This window comes from Phocoena phocoena, chromosome 1, assembly GCF_963924675.1.
Source record: "Phocoena phocoena chromosome 1, mPhoPho1.1, whole genome shotgun sequence".
NCBI classification, from domain to species: domain Eukaryota; kingdom Metazoa; phylum Chordata; class Mammalia; order Artiodactyla; family Phocoenidae; genus Phocoena; species Phocoena phocoena.
The window spans coordinates 71,854,605-71,878,700 of record NC_089219.1 but is presented as its reverse complement, the minus strand read 5'-3'; the positions used below and the strand labels follow the sequence as shown (position 1 = coordinate 71,878,700).

Sequence of the window (24,096 nt, the reverse complement as noted above, 5' to 3'; positions counted from 1 at the left end):
CATCATTCATATATTTATTCAATAATTCTCTGGATCTTTACTATGAATCACTAATGTATTATTAAATTTTTAATATATATCTTTAGCTGGATTATTCATCTTTATAAGACAATTTTAAATTACTTTAATAAAATATTTTCTGTATAACCTAGTCACAATCAGAAACTAAATGGCCCTTTTTGAGTAAACCCAAAGAAAAATGACGCATTTGATCAATGGATTTATAACGAGTGACAAGATATACAAATACAGAATGCAACAATTTAAAAAAGAACGGTTTTCATTTACGAATGAAATCAAAGCTCTGCTACACAGGACACTGGCCTTACCCATTTAATGTAGACATATTAATTGCTGTTAATGGAATTATCTTAAAAATACATTTGTCTTAGCGTCTCCCAAAATAACTAAGACACTATGACAGTATCATACTTATGGCACAATAACTTATTTCAATTTGTAGACTCTTTACTGAAAACTGACATAAATGAAAGGATTCAGCAGATGGGCATTCAAAGGAGCCAGCACTGCTCCAATCCAGTCCAAAAAGCTGAAACCCCCAAAAGGGGCAAAATTTCTGAGACTCAGTTTTGTCATTTACAAAATGGAGATGAAACATCTATGATGTTATTATTTTTTCCTACCTGTATGACTCTAAAATGAGATAATGTACAGAAAAGCACTTAATAGAAAGTGCCATATGAACTTAAGTATGGTGTATTAGGCGGAATGTAGATAACCAATGTTCATGAGTGCTATAAAAAAAAGATTCCAGGGCTTCCCTGGTGGCGCAGTGGTTGAGAGTCCGCCTGCCGATGCAGGGGACACGGGTTCGTGCCCCGGTCCGGGAGGATCCCACGTGCCGCGGAGCGGCTGGGCCCGTGAGCCATGGCCGCTGAGCCTGCGCGTCCGGAGCCTATGCCCCGCAACGGGAGAGGCTACAACAGTGAGAGGCCCGCGTACCGCAAAAAAAAAAAAAAAAAAAAAAAAAAAGATTCCAAATAGAATAAGAAATTAGAATTTTAGGTTTTAATCACGGTTCTCAACCAGGGGTCCTCTAAAGTAGTAACAGAGCATAGAACAAAGGTAAAAGCAGAGAAAGCCGAGAACAGCCAACAACAACTATGTGTGGGAGAAGCACATCTCTGTGTGCTGGTGTGCTACCTATGGGTTACCTACCATATCAAAAACTTCTACACTGACCCAATTTTTTATTTCAGTTCTCTAACTTGTTGCCAGCTATAGCGTTTCTTTTATAAAAGACTAGCATTAATTTCTGTATTTTTTCTTATCTCTATCCTTTTAATTACTCTGCATCACATGAGTTATCCCTTATATCTCTTTTTACTGGAAAAAAAAAAAAATGACATTCAGAAGTAAACTGTTCCAAGACATAAGCTTCTAAGTTGAAGAGCTAGGTTCTGTTCAGGTCAATACAATGCTAAAACCTGTTCTCTTTAACTATTGCACAATGTCTCTCACTAATACAATAAAATAAACAGTCTCCTGGATAAACATGCATCTTCTTTCTAAAATGCAAACAATCCTGCGAAAGGATTAGTTAGTGGGCTGTACCTTGGTATGATTTAGAAAATCAGCAATTCTCAAACTTGGCTGAGTTCTCAGTTCTACTGAGAAAACTAAAAATGTAATTGGGATGGAGAGAGAAGAAAAAGACACAGCTTAGAGCACAGAAATCTTCAGGGGATTGAGGCAAACGCCAACCTTGGTAGGTTTTCACTAAGATTTATGGTCTTACGAGATTACATAAAGAGAAGCGCACTATCAATGAAGAAGGAATACAGAAACGGAGCTGGGCAATATCATGAAAAACAGTAATGGGGCCAACCTTTCAACCTTTTCCCAAGTTCATAAATAAACTTTTACATATGTTATTGCTTTCTTCCATTTGCTGATACTGTACTGCTTATACAAATAATTCAGCTTAAGCTAGTATTATATTTGTTTTAAATGAAAATATGTTTTAGGGTTTCAGAAGCAGACACACTTCTGTGGCAAAAAGCTGTGTGAAAATTCAAACAAGTGACATCATATAAAATTTTGGAGCACTGCATATTTTAAAGCCAGAGATGATTTGCAATTATAATACCTTGTAAATCATATTATTAGAGAATATTAAAAATATGAGAAAATGTTATTATAAGACTGACTTGGAGCCAAAATTCACAAGTTGTAGTATTTGTCAAAAATATAGAATTGATTCTGAAGCACTGTGGTTTTTAACTTGAGCTCCTTAATTTTTGTTGTTGATAGTTTGCAGGATTATAGTTATGGTTCTAAATGAATTTTCCTCTGCTTTTGAAAGATATTTGAGAAGTTGCAGAAGTCTTGCTGTTTTGATAATTCAGAGAAAGGATTTTTAAAGCCTTAATATTAGTCATCCAAAAAGGTAAAGTATGAAAAAAGAAAAGGAAAAAAAATAGAAAGATCAGCACACTTTACTAATGTAGTAGATTTCCAATACAGAATTTTCTGAAGAACAGATCATGGTACTTATACTTTCATTGCATAGAACTGAATGAGTTCTTAATGGTGAATGTTGCTGTATTTAATGCTATAATATTATTGCCTTAAATCATGTGTTCTCTTTACTAAATTCTTGCTCTCTCACCTGTTTCCACTGAACTTTATACTTATGTATAAAATTTAAAAATCACTTGTTATTACCACATGGTGCTGTGGATATTCATTTTTAATATATATCTCCCCTGCTAGACTCTGATGATAGTTAGTTATAATTCTAATGCCTAGATTGGTACATGATACATAATTCCAATAACTGCTATCAAACCAAATTGCCAAGTTGAACAACTAGTATCTGTTTAAAACAATATAAATTACAATGCGTTTTCCTCTGTACTATCTATTGCCTTCGGCAGTGAAAACAAAGAGTGAGCATTAAGAAACAGATAAACACTTAATAATCAATAAAATTGTTACATCCTCAAAAAAAAATGTTTAAATTCTGTCAATTAATTATTTTCTAGGTACCACTGGAGTTCATTAGTGTTTCTCACAAAGACAGACATTTATGAACCTTCCTTTATTTAAATCCTGTGTTTCCAACTGGATATGGATATATATATATATATATATATATATATATATCTCCATATAAAACAAATATGAAGAAAAAAATAAAAAGTAAATATTATAGTAGCTAACATTTACATAGCAATTACAATGTTTAGATACTGTCCAAACTGCTTTTTATGGATCACCCTTTTTATGATCACCAGCATCATCAACAACTATCAACACAACAAAAAACAATGGAGTAGTTAACTGTAACAATACCCATTTACAGAGTATGAAACTAAGGCATTAAATAGTAAGTAATTCAGGGTCTCAAGGATTACTGTGAGTTAGATTCTAACGCGTGCAGGGTTCTCAGATTCCAGAGCCCATGCTTTTAGTAATGGCCATGAACAGAAAGGGATTCTGTGACTTCTCAAGCCACCATGTTGATAATACAAACAAGATTAACTTTATAATTTTTCATACCATCTGAAATTCACCAAAAAATGTTAGTGAATTTGACAGGAAACAATTATTTTAAAGGTTCACACAACATATAGATAATGATGAAAATTGTATTTGTGGAAATGTAGCGATGTGTGCCATAAACTTATTGAGAGCAAAATCTATACTGTGCAAGTATGGACATACAGAAAGAGTACTGAACAGTACAGATGTCCGGGTCAGCCTTGTGAACTTGGCTAAGTCATTTTATTTTTCTGGGTTTTAATTTCTTTTTCTGAAGAATTAAAGTCATTTCAAAGTCCTATCAAATTTCACCAATCTATTATTCTAAACAGGCAAGCTCCTTTTAATCAGGTATACATGCTATTCTAACATTTTCAAGTGGTCAACAATTAAGACATTTGTTGCTCTATTTCTTTAAAATATAAACATATGAAAATGTTAGCATGGATGGACTATGGCACAATAATGTAGATTGTATGGTACTGCCAAGAAAATTCTCAAAAGTACATGTATGAATTAGTCAGGATTCTTTCTGGATTAACTATTTTAACCAAAGACTTACTGGAAGGGAGAAAATAAACACGGGCCAATTATTAAATCAAAAGAAAAACCCACATAAACTTTTTTTTTTGGTTCCTAAGTTTTATTCAAGAACTCATACAAAATATTACAGATAATTGAGTTTTAATCCTCATCTTCCTCCTCTTCTTCATCTTGATTAATCTAGAAGTAACGCAATTCGTAACTCTTTGCTGTTAGTAACTATGCCTAACCAGTCACATAGATTATTCTTCTTCAAATATTTTTTTGGTGATATATTTCAAATACCTTTTGGAAAAAGGCACCTCAGAAGTTACAGTAATCTTGCTTTGCTTTTTTCGACTGTTACAATACCTCCACCAAGATTCCCAGTTTTTCCATTCACTTTGATTCTCTCCTGAAAAAACTGCTCAAGATTGGTGGCATCCATGATTCCATCTTCTACAGGATGGGTACAGTCAAGAGTAAGCTTCAGGACCTGCTTCTTTTTTTTTGCCCCCCTTCGCCACAAGCTTTATCACAGACGCCATGGTAGCAGCGGATGGCAGAAAGCATAAATTTTTCAGAAAAATGTAAATTCTTATGCTTTCTTTGGGCACTTCTCCCCTATTTTCCTGAAAACTTCAAGGGGTATGGCTTCAAACTCTTCCATCAGCAATGGGACTTCAAAGAAGTTTGGAAAGTCTTAAATAAAACTATTGCAATTAATATTAATTTTTAAAATTCAACATTTTCAGTAAGTAAATCTTATGAAAAGTCAGAACAAAACTTATTCCTAAAAACACTTATTTACACCTTTATTTATATCACATTAATGACTTACTATACTGAGTCACAGGAAGAAATCATCACAGGTATCAGTGCCATTTCTTAATTGCACTTTCTTCCTTTGTACACGAATTCATCCTTAATTGTTTAATGGCACATTTTTCAGGACTTTTTTCTTTTTTTTGCGGTACGCGGGCCTCTCACCGCTGTGGCCTCTTCCGTTGCGGAGCACAGGATCCAGACGCGCAGGCTCAGTGGCCATGGCTCATGGGCCCAGCCGCTCCGCGGCATGTGGGATCTTCCCGGACCGGGGCATGAACCCGTGTCCCCTGCATTGGCAGGCGGACTCTCAACCACTTTGCCACCAGGGAAGCCCCAGGACTTTTTAAAAAATCACTGGCTAAGAGTATATGACTGACCCCCAAATATGAGTTTGCATCAGAGTCATCTGGTAAGTATTTTTTAAGACATATCTGCAAGCCCAAATCCAGCCCTACTAAATCAGAATATCTGGGTTCAGATGAAGGTAGGATATCTGTATTTGGGGAAGAAAATTTATTTATTTGCAACACACTGATACAATAACTAAGACATGCCAAGAATTTCTCCAAGGTCCTTTAAAATAGGTTTTCTCTATTACATATTTGTTAAGTCATCATCATGTTTCCTCTTAATTCTCTAATATAGTTTTACTTTAATCTTTGAACATATTCATAATGGCCACTCTGAAATATTTATCTGCTAAATCTAACATCCAGGCCCACAACAGAGGCAGTTTCTATTGAATGTTTTTTCTCCTAAGTATGGGTCAACTTTCCTGTTTCTCTGCATTAGCTTGCAAATTTTTTGTTGTTGTTGAAAACTAGACATTTAAAATAATACGCTGTTAGCTACTCTAGATTCCTGTCCCCTGAGAATTGTTGCTGTTGTGATATTTTCTTTTTAGCATTCTGACTGAATTTAATCTGCTGACTCTGTCTTCCCCTGTACTTTGCAGCTGCTGTGTGTCTCTGTTCATTGTTGTCGTTGTTATTTTAATTCTTATTTTTATTTTCTAGCTTGACTTCCTAGGGATCACACCTGTCTCTGCATAGCTTAGTCATCAGCCAATGATTGAGCAAAGACTTTGCACAAAAACCATGAACCCATAATAAGGTCTCCACCCTCTGCTGATTTGACCTGTATGTTAGGGAGAGTTCAAAGTTCAAGCAGTTTTCAAGTCAGCCTTGGTTATTTACTTTCTGCCACGTCCCCCGCATCTCTGCTCTGTGTGTAGCTTCTCAGTCAGTCAAGAACGCAGAGAACGTTTGGCTCTTTCATTTCCAAGGTTTCCTGGTTATGTTTCAGACTGGCACTCAGTCTCCCCACCTGGGACCACAGCCTCAGGTTAGCAAGAGCTAGGGGTCTTCCCCATCTGTTTTCCACAGTGTTTACTACTTTTACTGACAACACTGCTGGGCATGGGTTCCCACACTCTACTCCAAATCAAGCCAGCTCTCCCTGGCAGCTCAGTCACAGATTTTCAAGGCCAGCCTTGCTCTGACTAAACTAACCACAGTGACATAGCCAAAGAGTGTAGGGTGCAGGGAGAAGCAGCCCCAGGCTAGAAGGCTTTAAACTTGAACTGTGTGTACCAAAAGTTCCATCAGCTTTTTTTTTTTTTTTTAAAGAAATCGTTCCCAATTTCTTATTTGGCTCTGGTTAATTTCCAGAGCCCTAAAATGGTGGTTGTTGACAATTTTGTTCAGTTTTATACTTGTTTGGGGGAAGAGGATTTGCCATCCTCTCCACCCCATCATCACTAGAAGTCCCTCTGAGGACTGTACAAATATATACTGACTACAAATCTCATAACAACCATATGAGATACGTATTATTATTTTCTACTTTACAAAGGAAGAAATTGAGGCACAGAAAAATTATGTTTTCCAAAATCACACATCCAATAAGAATGAAATCAAGGTTTGAAACTGAATACTTCAGCTCCCAGACTCGTGTTTTTCAATGTTACTTTAATGCCTCTCCAAATGATAATGACACTTAGCAGCAGGTTGGGGACCCCTGTTGTACAGAACATAGTTAGGGTATACTGGGTGCCTCTAGTCCTAGAGGAACAAGGGCAAGAAAGGAAGTAGTTGTCTGATGGTCAAGTAGTCAATGAAATTGCTCAGTCAACATAATCAACATAAAAAAATGCCCAAATTAAAACTCTTTAATCACACTATTACTATGACATTCATTCTAAGCTGTACTTTCAATATATTTCTATTTCAACCAAGAAAAAAAAAAAAGCATCCCAACAAGCAAAGTGTAATCCAATCCATCTGACAATCGAAGAAAAAACTTGTGGGAGACTCTGTGAGCAAAAAATCAATATTGCAGCTTTGTGCTGTGCAAATGTGAACACTGCCAAATAGTGGTGCTTAGAGTAAAATGAACTGTTTTGCTCCATTTTCTGCACTCTGAACAAATGGCTTTGAAGACACTTTTTCCCTCCCAAGCTATAAAATGTCAAGCAATAAGTCTGTGCTTTAGGCTAGTGATTGGAATAAACACCTCCTGTCAACAGGTGCAGTGACTTAGGATTGAAATCTTTCATATTCAGGGAATAACTCCTAATAAACAGATGTACTGCTATGAGATGGGAATTTGTAAGACCAGAACTGGAATTCTAACATTGGATTTCACATAATTTATGAGCATTTTTGCAAGAAAATATGCTACTCTGGCAATAAATAGTATACTGCTATTAGCTTATGCCTGTGGTGGACTTCAAACTCTTGTAGGAACATTTTGCTTTTCTAACATTGTCTCCCTCAGTCTGCTCTTTGGACATTTCTGTAAAATCATACATTCCAATAAAAGACTTTTTAAAGCTATAATATAAAAACTTCAACTTTTCTGGTACTGTTTTCCTTAATTACTTTGAACTGAACCCTGTCATGTATGCCCTGCTCATGCCAGCTATGGTCCCAGTAAGCACCACTCCTTCTGATTATCATGGTCCTCTATGGGACTGAGGCTGTGACTTCAAGCTCTACAGAAACATTAACTCAGACCATCGTCTATTACCAGTGGTGGAATATGAAATCTCTGATTTACTCCTGTTTATGTATGCTAATAAGATTTCTTCCTAAAAGGGAAATAAGAAAAATACTTAATGAGAATGGGGGCAGGATTTCCACGAGGCTGAACTCTAGTTCAGAAGCTTCCAGAAAACTTATTCCCATTTCATTTTAATTTAGGTGAAAAGTCAGTGTTCAGAGTAAACCTAAAAGATAAATTATTTCACTAATAGTTCAACTTTTTCAATTTACCTCTGCATATTCATGAGGTTATTATAACAAAATTTTTAAAATCAAGGATGTATAATAAAACTTACCTTTGACCTAATGAAACTTCAAAGCTTTTGCACAGCAAAGGAAACCATAAACAAGACCAAAAGACAAAACTCAGAATAGGAGAATATATTTGCAAATGAAGCAACTGACAAAGGATTAATCTCCAAAATTTATAAGCAGCTCATGCAGCTCAATAACAAAAAAACAAACAACCCAATCCAAAAATGGGCAGAAGACCTAAATAGACATTTCCCCAAAGAAGATATACAGACTGCCAACAAACACATGAAAGAATGCTCAACATCATTAATCATTAGAGAAATGCAAATCAAAACTACAATGAGATATCATCTCACACCAGTCAGAATGGCCATCATCAAAAAATCTACAAACAATAAATGCTGGAGAGGGTATGGAGAAAAGGGAACACTCTTGCACTGCTGGTGGGAATATAAATTGATACAGCCACTGGAGAACAGTATGGAGGTTCCTTAAAAAACTACAAATAGAACTACCATATGACCCAGCAATCCCATTACTGGGCATATACCCTGAGAAAACCATAATTCAAAAAGAGTCATGTACCAAAATGTTCATTGCAGCTCTATTTACAATAGCCCGGAGATGGAAACAACCTAAGTGTCCATCATTGGATGAATGGATAAAGAAGATGTGGCACATATATACAATGGAATATTACTCAGCCATAAAAAGAAACGAAATTGAGCTATTTGTAATGAGGTGGATAGACCTAGAGTCTGTCATACAGAGTGAAGTAAGTCAGAAAGAGAAAGACAAATACCATATGCTAACACATATATATATGGAATTTAAGAAAAAAAAATGTCATATAGAACCTAGGGGTAAGACAGGAATAAAGACACAGACCTACTAGAGAATGGACTTGAGGATATGGGGAGGGGGAAGGGTGAGCTGTGACAAAGTGAGAGAGAGGCATGGACATATATACACTACCAAACGTAAGGTAGGTAGCTAGTGGGAAGCAGCCGCATAACACAGGGAGATCAGCTCAGTGCTTTGTGACCACCTAGAGGGGTGGGATAGGGAGGGTGGGAGGGAGGGAGACGCGAGAGGGAGGAGATATGGGAACATATGTATATGTATAACTGATTCACTTTGTTATAAAGCAGAAACTAACACACCATTATAAAGCAATTATACTCCAGTAAAGATGTAAAAAAAAAAAAAACAAAAAAAAAACTTACCTTTGTATACTGAAAGGCAGTATGTGAAAAACTCATTCCATTTAAGCTTGCAGAATGTCACTCTTTTGTTTTAGTTACTGTTAGTCCATTTTAAGAGATAGCTTTATCAATCAAACTCTAAAATATCTAATGTTTTGTGTTCATTAACGTATAATTCTTTAACCTGTCAGTATTATGTCAGAAGCCTAAACCATGGCATGTGCACAGTAAAAAAAAACTACTTTCACCTTTGAACTTGTGTTCATGCCAAGAACAAAAAAAACAAAGGAATGCAATGTCATTTTCCAGCACCCTGGCCTTGAAAATGTAGCAATTTGTGTGTTAAGTAAACTTGGTTAGCATGAAACACAAATCAAATCCTTACAAAAATATAAGTTCTTGCAAAACCAAGTGTTCAAACAATTTAAGGTCATGTAACTACAAAATAGTCAACTCACCATATATGTGTGACATGCCTTAGCTTCTTGTGTCTTTCTGGTTTACAAAACATTTTTTTCTATTTTGGATATATTTTAAATTATGAAGCACTTCAAACAAAAAAATTTTTAGAAGAATGTTTACAGTTTCAAGTAAGATCAATTTATACACAAAATACTAAGATTTACATTGGAATACACAAAAATTCCTAATAAATAAATACATGATAAAAAAATTAATACATAATTAAATCCAATTACATAAATAGCAAAGGAAAAAACTTTACCTCTGTGTTTTGTTAAAAGGAACAAAATTCTGGACACTTTGGACACTCAAAACGTAAAAATATACTGCAAGAATGCCATCAGCTATTAGGTTCAAATATGACTACTCCTGAAAAGCCTCTCAATATTTTAAGGAGAAAGTATGCATTATATGTCCTTCAAAACATTTGGAGATTAAATTCCTTATTAGAAAGAAATTGATCTCTCCCACTTAAAAACCTGTAAATTATCTGGCAATGATTAATAATTCACAAATGCCATTAAAATATAGCAGTTTAAAAGTTATAAATTACTCTCAGTTTAATACTGAACTTTAAAAGAAAAATTCCTGGTAAGCATGTCTATTAAGAATAATATATGCCACAGACAGACGCTTTTAATAGTCTCAGCATATAGCTAGCTATGACTTCTTGAAAGTTCACAAACATACAATACTTTCATTCTGATCTATTTTTAAATATTAGTGAATTTTGTATTAAGCCTCAATATTACCCTTACTACTCAGTGCCTATGCCCTCTGCACAGGATGTTCTACTCGTTCTTCTCTTAGGAAACAATTATTCTCCAAAATCCAGTTCAAAACTTCCCTAACAATGGGGAATGAAGAACCTGAGCTCAGGTTTGGGTCATCTATTTTCTTTCTTCCAATAAATATTTATGAGCGTCTACTATGTGCCTAGCACTCTTCCACACACTTGGGATGTAACAGTGAAAAAAATGACAATGATCCCTGTGTCTGGGTAGCTTCCATAAGGAGTGAGTTCTCCTTGAGGAAAGATATCATCCACCATTACAATGCCAAGCCTGATAAAGAGTCAGTTTACAGTGGTCTCTTTATAGCGGACATAAAATAAAGACATGTTAAAACAATAGGTGTAGGAATGAAATGAGTGCATGAACAATTATGAGCTCCACTATCAGAGCAGGCAACATGTTCTTTACTTATATTCCTCTCCTACTGAACGCTGAGCGGCTGAATAGAAAGAAGTGAAGCTTATTTATTTTTGTGTCCTTAGTTTCCAACACAGTGCATGGTACATAGTCAGCAATCACCTTTTGCTTAATTTTATTTTATGCATTATTTTATACCTTAATTCTTTGTACAAAAAGTTGTCAAATATACCCAAGATGAAGATGTTTTTATACAGGGGGAGACACACACACCACAATTTTATCTTTTTATATATGTTAGTTTTAAAGTTTCTAGTTTTGAAGTTTAAGCTATGTACATTATCAGGAAATGTTGTATTTAAAACATTTTATGTCAGGAGATTAAAAATATATATATAAATGTAACAAAGATGACATCTTCACCAGAGTCTCCAAATCAGTGGGACTCAACTATGAAATGCACCCTTAAAAGACTGACCACCTGCTAGAGTTAAAAATCATCCAGGAGTTGTGGTCATTGGTCATGTGAAACCATCACAAAAAACCAGAATAGCAACTATACCACTCTCCTTTTTCTTCCGTCAAGGAAATAGTAAACACTTATATTTATTTATTATTTATTTAATATTTATTATTTTTAATAACTAGTTAAAACCAGTTTAGCATTAAGAATTTACTATCGGAAATGCAATTTCTCAAGTCATTTACATTGCACTATCAAATCAAAATTCATAAGTAATTCTGTGTAAAGTATTCACTGACAACAACAACAACAAAAAAAAAAAACTAGAGAATAATCACAGAATAAGAAAATAATTTCATCGTCTCTTCTGGTACAACAATTTATTTCTACTTCCACATTGATTATTTACTATAATCTTCTAGCAATTTTATTATTGTTATTTTTATTACCCTTCTTGTTATCAGAAATTCCATTACCTCCCCTCACCCACCCAACCTCAGAACATATGTTCTTAAAAGCGGTTAAACAAAGCAACAACACAAAAATATGAGTTTCGTTCCTTCATCCAGTGGCTCACACCAAGCCATACCGGCTAAAGGATTCTATTCCTTTCCTGTCATGGTATTAGTCTCATGAATACAACTACCTAGGAGTGGAGACCCCATTTAAAGTATTCCCCAGGCAGGTCTCCCAGATCAGAAAGTCAAAATTCAGATTCTAAGTTTTTTTGTTAATATCTTGTATTCAAACATAAACAATATGAAAAAAAAAACCCAAACCCCAAAAAAACTATTAACCATAATTTCATTTTTTAAAAGGTACATTTAAGTTGAATCACAAGAGGGACAACAATGTATATAAGACTTCCATGTCAATTAACTTTTATTTGGTAACAATGAACTCTAAAGATGTTAATTTACCAGGGTTACAACCAGCTTCCTCATTAAAGGCATCTATAAGGGGGCCAATTAACACCAATTCTAAAACTTATTTAACTACACAGAAACTGCAGGAAACCACCCACTCATTTCTCTCTTTCCCAAACAGGAATCCAAAGGTAATCACATTCAACTGCTGACTCAAACAAGTGTCCTAGAAAGGAAAGGCATTATATCTCCACATACATTCCTATGAGGTATTTATTTCTCACTTCAGGTAGGAAAGATTAGCACAGCCTGAAACCAGTCTCAACTCTTATCTTGACTTTTCACAAACTGTTACCCCCACTAACCACTAACACTTGGATCACTTAAAACATGTCAGGCATTTAACCTTTTCCCCACGGAAGAAGGGAGAAATTTCATGTCTTTCTTCCTACATGCCATAAAAGGCACTCTTTCCCTAAAACCTCAAATGACTTTAGGAAGTTAGGGCTTTTTTTAAAAGATATTTATTTAACTGAACACACTAAAACTATCGAAGATGACACAAATGCTTTTCTGCTAGAAGTGAGAAGGCATCTTCCAATATGGTTCTAGAAAGAGAAATTCTTACTGAGGTCCTTTCCCACCTCAAAAAAATAACTCATGAGACCAAAGTTGACTTATTTAGTTTCCCCCCTTTTCCCCAAAATGATGCTTAAAATTTTATTCTAAATTATACCACAGGGACTTCCCTGGCGGTCCAGTGGTTAAGACTGCGCCTTCCAATACAGGGGGTGCGGGTTTAATCCCTGGTTGGGGAGCTAAGATCCCATATGCTTCATGGCCAAAAAAAACAAAACATAAAACAGAAGCAATATTGTAACAAATTCAATAAAGACTTTAAAAATGGTCCACATCAAGAAAAACTTTTAAAAAAAATAAATTATACTACATACATGGAATTTTTGAAACCCCAAACTAGACTGTAACTACTAAGATGTAACTTTCTTTATAAATAAAGGCTATTTTTTATCTCATGAGCAAGTTGTAAAGATAAATTTCTGAAAGATACACAGAGCTATTGGAGTAACTAACCAAGTGGGAAATAAGATCTATAAAAGAAAAATTAAAAGATTTACTCCAGAAACACTGTACTACTGTGCTGTTACATTTTTCAATGCTCCTGGGCCAATTAAAAACTGCAAAATAAATGAAACCAAATGCAGTTGTGAACCCATTTTTGTGAACTTCAATTCAAAATGCAAACTCAGAATAATCAAAACCACCTCCAAATGGAAAACAGCATTTCAAAGTTATCTCTTACTAACATCTTTGGCAGCCCCACCTAAACACATTTATTGCTCATTCATTCATCCACTTGTATTTCTGTCCTTAGCACATTCTAATTTCTCCACCAGGCTATTCAGAGATAAGCCACAGAAACTCATAATTCCCAACAACAAACAAAAAAAAAAAAAGGAGAGAAGAAACTTAAAATTCTCAGGTTGGAGGCAACTCCACCACTTCCACAAACTACAGAAAGCCCACTCAATGATAGAAGTTCTCCCTGACAAAAGAGATGACTTGTAGAAGTATTCTACTGTGATACTCTGAATGAAAACAGAAACTGCTTCCCCAAATGGTATGAAGGTTATCATATAATTCCTTAAATGACAATATAATGACCTTGATTTCGTGGGTGGTTTCGGTGTTACTATTTTTGCATTGTGATGTTGAGGTTTGTTCAATTTTTGATGAAAAGATAAGGTTTTAAAGAACACACTCAAACTATTCTCAAATCTGTGTCGCCAGAGCATCGGGGAGGGAGGTGGAGGTGGGAGGGATAAGTTTAATCTGACATTGCACAGTGAAAATGTTGCCTTAAAAAACAAACAGTACGACTTGCCTGCAGTTAAAATTTTATCCTTTCTTGTATTTAACTGCCAAGTTGAACATCAAGAGAACAAGAAAAAGCACGGTAGCAGATCCAAGTGTATAGACCCTGCCCTTACATATACAGCCCAGTGTCATTTTTCATACTTGCCTTGTATAGGTACCAACAGCACAGAGGCAACAGAGCAGTTCCAACTTCTGGATTCAGACATTCTAATGAATTACAAGGAATTGTAAGGAAAAAAGGCTCTTAGGAACCCCGTTTCAGCCCGTGTTGCTATGTCTCATTGTACTACTCTAATGTCCCTTCCCTCTACTTTAACTCAGGTCTCCCCAACCCCTGGGCCACGGACCGGAATCGGGCCGCACAGCAGGAGGTGAGCAGTGGGCGAGCGAAGCTTCATAAACTGCCGCTCTCCATCACTCCCCATCGCTCACATTACCTCCTGAACCATCCCCCCCCCACTCCCGTCCGTGGAAAAACTGTCTTCCACGAAACCGGTCCCTGGTGACAAAAAGGTTGGGCACTGCTGCTTTAAATGTTTATTTCCCTTTACAATCTCAAATGCTTTAAATTTCACCCTTATGAAGCTGAATGTTGCCAGATAAAAAAACTCCCTTACTATAAAAAAAGAAGAAGAAAGGCTTGATAAGAGTCTCAAAAACAAGTGCTTCTTATCAGAAAATGAGAGTAAGTTTAGGTGAATCTGATTTATAATGACAACAGGCATGTTTCAGAAAACTACATCTCCCAAGATAAACTGTCTAAACAAATACCACGAAGTTTAAATACTTTATATAAGATGTACTCACAAATCATGAGTATCAATTTCAAAGTAGGTGAAGAAGAAAAAACAGGAAAATAAACATATACAATGCTCAGTTTAATTGGTAAGAGCAAAAGGAGGCAAAAAATTAAAATATGATGAAATTTTCTTCTATCAAATTACCAAATATCTATGAGTATTGTAAAACACACAGCCTCATACATTTCTAAGATTACAAACTGATACAATATTTCTGAAAAGACTCTTACCAAATTTCTTTTGTAAATATATGTTCTGAAAATAATCCAACATTTGACAGATTTAGATAAAAAGATATTCATAATGATAAGTTTGAGACAAACTAAAGAATCAAAATAGTAAAATGGCTCAAAAGTACATTGATAAAATAGAATGATACAATCCTAATAAACCATATTATAAATAATACGTAATAATAAATATTATAAATAATAATTTAATAATATTTAGTGATTTGGGAATGTATTCTTAGAGAATTATGCAAAAGAATATATACATGAATATATAGGAAAAAAAAGAAACCCAGGAGGCAGAAACCCTTTTTTGGGATAACAGTGACCAGCTCATCAAAACCAACTGGGCTCAGCAATTGGGGAGGTGATGAAAACTGGCCATCAAAACTGAGGTACCAAGAAGCAGAACTTGGGTTAAAGGGAGCAAGTGAACAAAACGGCACTCTTCCAAGTAGGATAATGAAATCCTATTCCCCTTTTGAGGAATGATCTGAAAATATACCATCTCTCATCCTGAGAATCAAAGTGTTTCCTAGACCTTCCTGGTTCTGAGCTACCGGACTCTGCACACCAGATGCCTATGTGGACAAGGTGGTTTTTCCCAAAGACTGGATATATCCCTACTCGTTACATCAATTCCCTCATTGCATCTGAGATACATTTTCCTGGGGTGGTCTGTGCCCAAACACACTGATTCAATAAGGAAAGAAATATTTTGCTAAAGTAAGGCCTGTCTCCTATAGATTACATGAGTTTCCTCCTCCCCACCTCTTCCAACTCATAATGACCTTCTTGCTGTTTGCTGCAAATTTCCCCCAACTCAATCCAGGCTTCTTACCAGCACATCCCATGGTTGTCACTTTGCTATTGTTTTTTCTTGTTGTTGTTGTTGTTTTTGCAGTACGCGGGCCTCTCACTGTTGTGACCTCTCCCGTTGCGGAGCACAGGCTCCGGAAGTGCAGGCTCATTGGCCATGGCTCACGGGCCCAGCTCCTCCGCGGCATGTGGGGATCTTCCCGGACTGGGGCACGAACCCGCGTCCCCTGCATTGGCAGGCAGACTCCCTACCACTGTGCCACCAGGGAAGCCCCACTTTGCTATTGTTTGTGTTAACCCTTACATGTTGAAAGGTGAGTGAGCGATCTATTTTTATGGAATTAACTATTTATATAAAAGAAAGAAGCAAATGATACCTGTGACATCAAGGTGTTACGTAGGAAATTCCAATAATTTATTTTTTCATACAATTTATTAAAATGTATAGTTAATCTGCTTACACTATGGAATTGAGTCAATAATTTATTCATAATCTAAAATATAGTACATGTGTACCTACTTTTGCAACTTTCTGCATGTCATTCTCCCCACTTAGAATTCTCTCCTATATGCTCAGCTTCAGGGCCTCCCTCTCATTTAAGGGCTCAAAAGCACCCTTCTCTTAAAACCTTCCCTAGCAGAAGATACAGCATAAAACTATCATGAAACTAACAAAAAGCAGACTTGATTCAAGACAGGATGATACTTTTGCACTTATACAAATTATGTGCATAAGACTGTGCAAATCACGCTAACAAATGTTAGGTTTTTCAAAGAAAAGTAATGTATTGTCAAAGGAGAAGAGCATTAAAGGAGGGGTCACTGGTTATCACAGTGCCCCACATGCACCGCTCTTGTACAGTGAGTCTTACTGAAAAGGCAAACAGTAGAGCCAGCACATCCAGATTCTAAAGGATGCCCCAAGAATGCAGAGACAAAGAACCAACCATTCCTGCCCTTTAGAGAGATGCTCTCTCCATCTCCCTGGTGATGTGGACTTCTGACTTCCAGTGTCTGCTCTACTCTGCAACAGTATTCTGTAAGCTTGTCAACCACATTCACTTGTAGAAAAGTACCCACTTATATCCCATAGGCTGGCTAATTTGCTTGCTTCCTGTGTGCTTTAAAACCTAGTTGTTGGGAGGCTGCACATATATCTTGAAAGTCTTAGTCTTCTGGAACAAGAAGTCTTATTTCTAGGAACTTCTTAACCACAGGCAATTTGGTAAAACTCTGTATTTCAGTTTCTTTCTCTATAAAGTTAGGATAATAGCTCCTATGTCTCACAGGGTTTTGTGAGGATGAAATAAGTAACTACATGTAGAGTATTCAGAAGAGTGCCTGACAAGGTAAAGTACTCAATTTTGTCAACATACTTTTCTTAAAAAGTGTTGCATTTGACACCTGGTCATAAGCTCTGGGTTCCATCTTCAGTAAACGAAGGAAACAGCCTAATTGGCTAAATTAAAAACCAGATATAATTGAATAACTCATTATATGTAGATAATTTGCAGATTATGAAATCATAATTATAGGTAGTGAGAAATAAGCTAGTCCCTGTTGTTCCCATCTGTCTCTCCTATATGTTCTTTGAGGGCACAAAGTTCATTTGTCAACGGTGTGTGTGTGTGTATGTGTACAGGCACAGTACACTAGTAAACAGGTCAGGAAAAGGGACCATGACTTGCAAGGATTTAGAATATTCTAGACACAGTGTACATTATCTCAATCATCACTATGATTTAGCTGAATCCACAGAATCCTGGCTGTTTAGTGGATTCTTACATACCTTTTTAAGATTAGAAACAGGAAAAACCTCCTCGGACGAGTTTTCTCTGAAGCTAACCCACCTCACCCCCTGAGCTGTGTCATAATTCTGACAATACGTCCATGGACACTCTCTGCACTATCACATGGTTTCAAACGTATCCGTTTATATGTCACTCCTTTTAAGACTAAATATTCCTTGAAGGCAGGAATGGATACTTATTCCTGTTTTTATCCCAAGCATCTAGCACAGTGCCTGGTTATGGTAAGCACTTAATACATATGTCATGTTAATTTTACAGCTCAGAAAACGGAGGCTCTGGGGTATTTATCCAAGGTCACATTACTACAAAAGGAATATGAAGACTGGCCTTAATGCTCCTCTCACTATACCATGGTACCTCTGTCAAGTCCTATCAGTAGTTATTTTTGAGCTTTGAGGCCACTTCACGTCAGCACCTTTTTAGCCTATTTTACCATGGGCATCACTGCAATTCTAAGAAATCCCTCAAAACCTTTCCTAGGCATTTAAAATAAACGCATCAAATGCACATTAAAGTGACCCACTAACAAGTTTTGGCATAGATTTTCCAGAGGTTACATTAAACTTGTTTTGTAAACTATGTGTTTGAATACGTAATTCCCTCACCTAGTAACACTTCCATGTGTTAACATAAGTTGAAATTTTATTTGGAAATCTGATAGGCAAAATTTCAAAGTCAGCCAAAGGTTGGTAACAAACATTTTAATGATGAAAACTGCGTTACATGTAACATTATTACAATTTTTTCTGAGCATTCAGATGTCAACATTTTTTATTACCCAAACCAAATGATCGAAGACTATAAGAAACCTCTGTAGGATTCAAAGGAAATAGACTAAAAGGTTCTGTGTCCTGGTCTATTGCCTTGTTCACCTTTGCTTTCAGTGTCCAGCACAAAGGCAGTCTGTTGAATAAATTAATCCTCTTACCAAAATTCCATTTCATTATGTCTGAGGAAACATGCTTGGCCACACATTACTTTGTAATAAGTGTATATTGGAAGTCTGTATGGATGTGCCCTCTGGAAATTGGAGAGAGATCGTGCTACATAAGGAGCCACAGACTGTTTTCTTAAGCCATACAGAACACAGCAGAGTGTGCTTTCTGCAGCTGGAAAACAACCGCTTATATTTTTAGGTAGGGGTTGTCATCTTTCCTAGACCCCTATATCTTAATCTCCTATATTGCACTAACAATTATACCTGAACCAAAATAATCAGATGTTGCCCACTGTTTCCAAATATGCTCACCATTCACTTTTTCACATTCAGTATGTGTTAAATGTTATATGATCTGCAAAACTGGGATACCATGATGTCAAAAATCTAATGCCAATAACTTCAGTAACAGAAATTATATAACTATCTTTAATAGCAGCTCCACTACCTTTTCAGATATAATTAGGAATTTCTTCACGATATCTTCCCAGTGTCCATTATACTATAAATTGAGTTCATATGCTTTCTGATTAAAGATGGAAAAGTCTGTATGAGGGTATAGATAGTTTCTATTCTGTTCACAAGCAAAATTACAGCACCCAATAAGGTGGGTACTTAATAAATATTGTATATGTTAACATGCAAACATAACCTATGTCTAAATGCTGTTAGATCAAATTTCTTGCAATAATTCCATTTTTAATCTTTTAAACTCAGTTTTCTATGAATTCCCCTGCTTTTACTGTATTTCAGTATTTTGGTCACTTATACATCACTGGAACATTTATTGAGTGGTCACCATGTGCTAAATAAACAAGACACGGTATACTAAAAATAAATTTTTCCATTTCTAGTTTTAAGCACTTCAGTCTTAAAAGTATGACACAGAGCACCTCATACAGTGACAGAAAGGTGAATGATTTCACAAAAGATAGAAAGCAATCTCAACAGGGCGGTGTCCAGGAAGGTTCTTCAGGTAGGGCAATGTTTTAAAATCTCCAATATCAAGAATACACCAACTGAAATAGGTAGGATCTGATCAGAAGTGAAATGACAGAAAGACCACATCAAGTTCACTTTTTAAACTATTACTATTTTTAATTGTAAGAACTTTCATTTTTTTAAACAAAACTGCAATATATGGAAGGCATAGTTGAAAGCATCCCATCAAAACATTTCTTTTCACTATAGCTTTTGCTTAATCAACAAAGCTCATTTCAGTCTTTCAACATTTCACATAAGTTTACTTGGGCATTTTGCAAAGGTATCAAAAACTGCTCAGTATGTCTAAAACACTAAAATAAAACAATGTACTGAGAAACTCAATGAAATTCAATTAATGTGTGTATAAAGGCTGTACAACTAATTTTTATTTTACTGTTTATCAAAAGAAGACTTTCTGACTCACTGTTTACAGTGCTCACCCTCATCATTTCATGAATGGCTCTTCTGAAATTCTCTCATCACTCATCATCTCCGTACTCTGAGTCATTCTCTACTTCAGTTCAACAACCACTCTGCTTACCTTTACCCTTCTAAAAACCAATCTCATTCTAGCAGGTTTAATAGGTTTGACAGCTCTCCCAGTTCTTCACAATAAACTCCAAATGCCCAAATACGGCAGGCAAGACCTCTTGACTTTCTAGTCACATTCAAAGTTTCTAGACTCATCTCTTTCAATTCTCTACCCCAAATGAATAAAATCATGCTCAACTTTCAAGGATATATTCTAACATCATGGGGTATTTTCTGAACTTGACGATCAGAACTAATCACTTGCTCTCTATGCTCTCACAGTTTTTAGAAAGGCCTAAATTATCACATTTAATAATTAGGAACAATTACAGTTTATATAGGTACTATTTCTCTTAGAATATCGAGACTTGCATCTTCCTTATTTATCTTTTCATTACTAAAAGTATCTGCAAGTGATAAGTTCTATTTTTTTAAAAAATTGCAATCTAAGAAAAATTTAAAATTTCATGTGGGGACGTTGTAACTGGGAGACACTTTTAGGATGAATCATCCAGTATTTCTTTACACAAACACACACGCGCATACACACATAAACTATGCCCACGGGCATGATACTCTATATCAAAACAATATAATTACTGGGTTCACACATAATCAATACAAATCTCATGAAAAAGTATTCTTATTATATATATAATGTCCTCCATTTGCTATTCTCCTTAAGTGCTGATCATAACCCCACTAAATACTATCTTCACAAATTGATAATGGGTGGTACTCTACAATTTGAAAAGCACCAATCTAGTCCAAATCCTTAAATAAAGAAATGGGGGCCCAGGATCATTATGTGAATTCCCAAAGGTTCCTGAACTACCATCAGACACCATATTCTAAGACACTGGTCACACTGCCTAGGCAACTGTTCTGCACATTCTCAATATGCATTCTGTACTCTGTCACTTGGTTCAGTAAGAAATCTAAAGCTTCCAATGGACACTCAACTATTCTGGATAAAGTAATGATCCTCCTCTCACCATATTTAATACCAGTTACAAATTTACATAAAATAATCCCTATTAAACATATAAAACATATACTCAGAATGTCTGTCTTTGACTAATTACAGTAGGGGGCAATTTTCAATATCTCTAGACTTCAGGACTAAGTGCATCTTTCTGAGAAAGTGTGTCAAATTCCTGGAATTTCAGAGCTATGGTCTTTTAATCCATTACCAGTTTTTCACCAAGGGATTACTGTGTTGTTTTTCTTACATTAATAATATATGGAATCCTCAGGCAGAAATTCTGACAGAAAGAATGTAAATGAGCTAAGCAGATGCTATTTTAATTAAAAAGAGTATATGCAAATATTTCATTTTGAATAGGAATTCAGTGAGTTTTAAAATTATTCTTATTTGGCAGGCTTTGTTGTTTAAATAAAATCCACATTTTAAAAAGCTTATCACATTGATTATTAATAATGCAGAACAACTAGTCAACTTAGGGTTTCATCTGCAAAGGTAATAAGTATCTGAGGAGTATTTGGGAAGAGAAAACAGAGGAAATACAAACTTATCTGATGGTTAATTTCTTCTAAGAAGCTGAACTTTTGCTTTCTAGCAAAGAAGTACCTGATTATTACCAAATTTCAAAGACTGTAACTTGGGCAATATAAAAAGTATGTAATTATGTAGGTAATTGCAAAGAAATAACATGTGTATTTTACATCTAAAATGATACACGAAATACAAATCACGTACAAACTATTTTAAAATGCTTTCAACAAAAAAGGTAAAATCCACTTGTTGCAAACACGCTCCTTTGAAGATCCGCAGGGGCGTCATTATTAAGTTTTTAGTTAGTGCTGATTAACAACATCACCCAACACAAGATCCTTTTAGTTTCAGTTAACTGCTAACTAAGTGACCGGCCTAGAAATTCACAAAGCTATAGGGTAAGCCTAATTTGTCCCTGTTTTCAAGTAACATCAGTTTGGGACTGTTTCAGTGTACATTTTAACAACAGTAATAGGGTATTCAAATTTGCGGGGGAAAAAACAGAATTTATGGAAATCCCAATGCTTAATTAAATCACAGAATGAGGTTTTGAAGTAGTAAATAATAAATCACAATGAATCCTCAATCTGGTTGTCAAGGAAACTACTTTGCCTTTGCCATAATTGCTGTGATCCCCATCTTGCCCCCTTTGACACCAAGCCTTATCATGCATTCTGGTCAGAGACTGAGACTGAGAAAGTAGCTTTTCTATTCCTCTCAGGCAATCATGTAACATGCATTGAGCTCGACTGAACAGGGCCATGCGACCATACAAATGCTGAATTCAAGGCCTTTCCTCTTCTATCTGGAGACAGTAATTAACTAGTAAGCAGCAGTGTATTTCTATCAAGCTTTAGATAAGTAATGGGACCGTGTTGCCTTGGCAGGTTTTAGCAGCTGTGTTTGTAGAAAGTTTTTACAAAGTTACTGATTTATTGTCAGAAGATGTGTTTGTGAACCAGTAATCATTAATGCTTTCAAGTTAAACATCAATTTTTTAATTCCTTTGATAATAAAGATCAAATATTAGGTTTAATACAACAAATATTTACATCAAAACATTACATTTAATATTTATAAACCAAATATTGTAAATAAAACAATAAAAGCAGTGCCAAATATGTATCACCAGCTCAAATGGTTTAACTTTCTCCTCCTTACTTCTATTTTTGTATATTGGTCATTTTTAGTAATTATTATAAAATAAAATCCTGAAATAAATGGGCAGTTTTATGTCTCTAATTCCATACACCGCTTCCATTGTTTTCTATTAATTATTTTGACTTCCTTAACTAGATTTTTTTTAAAGTATTTGTTTTCTAATATAATTCTAATTTGCTTTCAAAAGTATTTCTTGAGTTCATTTTGCTGTGTATTCTGGAATACTCAGACCACTCAATCATGAAGTTCTCTCTACTCACTTCAGGTACTAAATGGTATAAAAGTAAAATTACCAGTGTACCTCTTAATGCTATTTGTCTACACTGAAATCAAAACTATCTTCCTCATCAGCAGGACAACTTCCAAAATTCAAGGTATGTATTCATTCTTTTCTCTTTTATTTACTTAAACTCAATATTGGGTCACACACAAACCGCATTTCTCTAGAGCTGGTTGTACTTAACCAGCAATAAAGATAATAATATTGACTATAGAGTATTATATGAAAGAACGCATACATAGTGTTTAGCTCTGTTCAACACCTGTTTACTCAGAAAGCATTCAATAAATTCTAGCTTTCAACAATATATTAGCAACTTCCACATTTTTAATTTAAAATGAAAATATCAGGCAGTAAATTGTACAATTTATTATTATTATTATTGGAGTAAACTGAAGAGCATAAAGTTTGGTAAAATGTTAGTAAAAAAAGATTCCACAGTAGCCTCTAGGAAACTATATTCTCTCAACATACAGTTCCAGGAAGAAAAAGGTATAAAGATTCTTTAACAAATCATTCACAAACATGAGGTTGCTTAATTGGGATGAACAATGAAGAAAACAGTTTCATCTGAAAACAGAGAAAAAGTGTCTTAACAATCCAAAACACTTGTGAGTATAAAAAATAACAGCTAAAGACTTTTTCTTTTAATCTTTGTACTGTGTCACTACTACTACTATAATTCTGATCTCCAAAATACCATGGTACTTAGTTTTTCAAAAGCAAAGAAAACCTGTGTCTTGCCTAAGCAGCTAAGTAAGGAAAGTAACTAGTTAAAACTAATAAAGAAAGTGTAATAATTATGGGAATTCAGGTAGAGTGTTAGAA

The 24,096-nt window shown here is 35.3% G+C and overlaps 1 protein-coding gene and 1 pseudogene across 8 annotated transcripts in view; both read right to left on the bottom strand.

The window, feature by feature from the left end:
* Window positions 1–24,096, bottom strand: part of ADGRL2 (adhesion G protein-coupled receptor L2) — a 143,781-nt gene that overhangs the window by 79,275 nt on the left and 40,410 nt on the right. The gene's annotated exons all lie outside the window — the stretch shown is intronic.
* LOC136133949 (large ribosomal subunit protein eL22 pseudogene) lies at window positions 4,192–4,577 on the bottom strand (annotated as a pseudogene).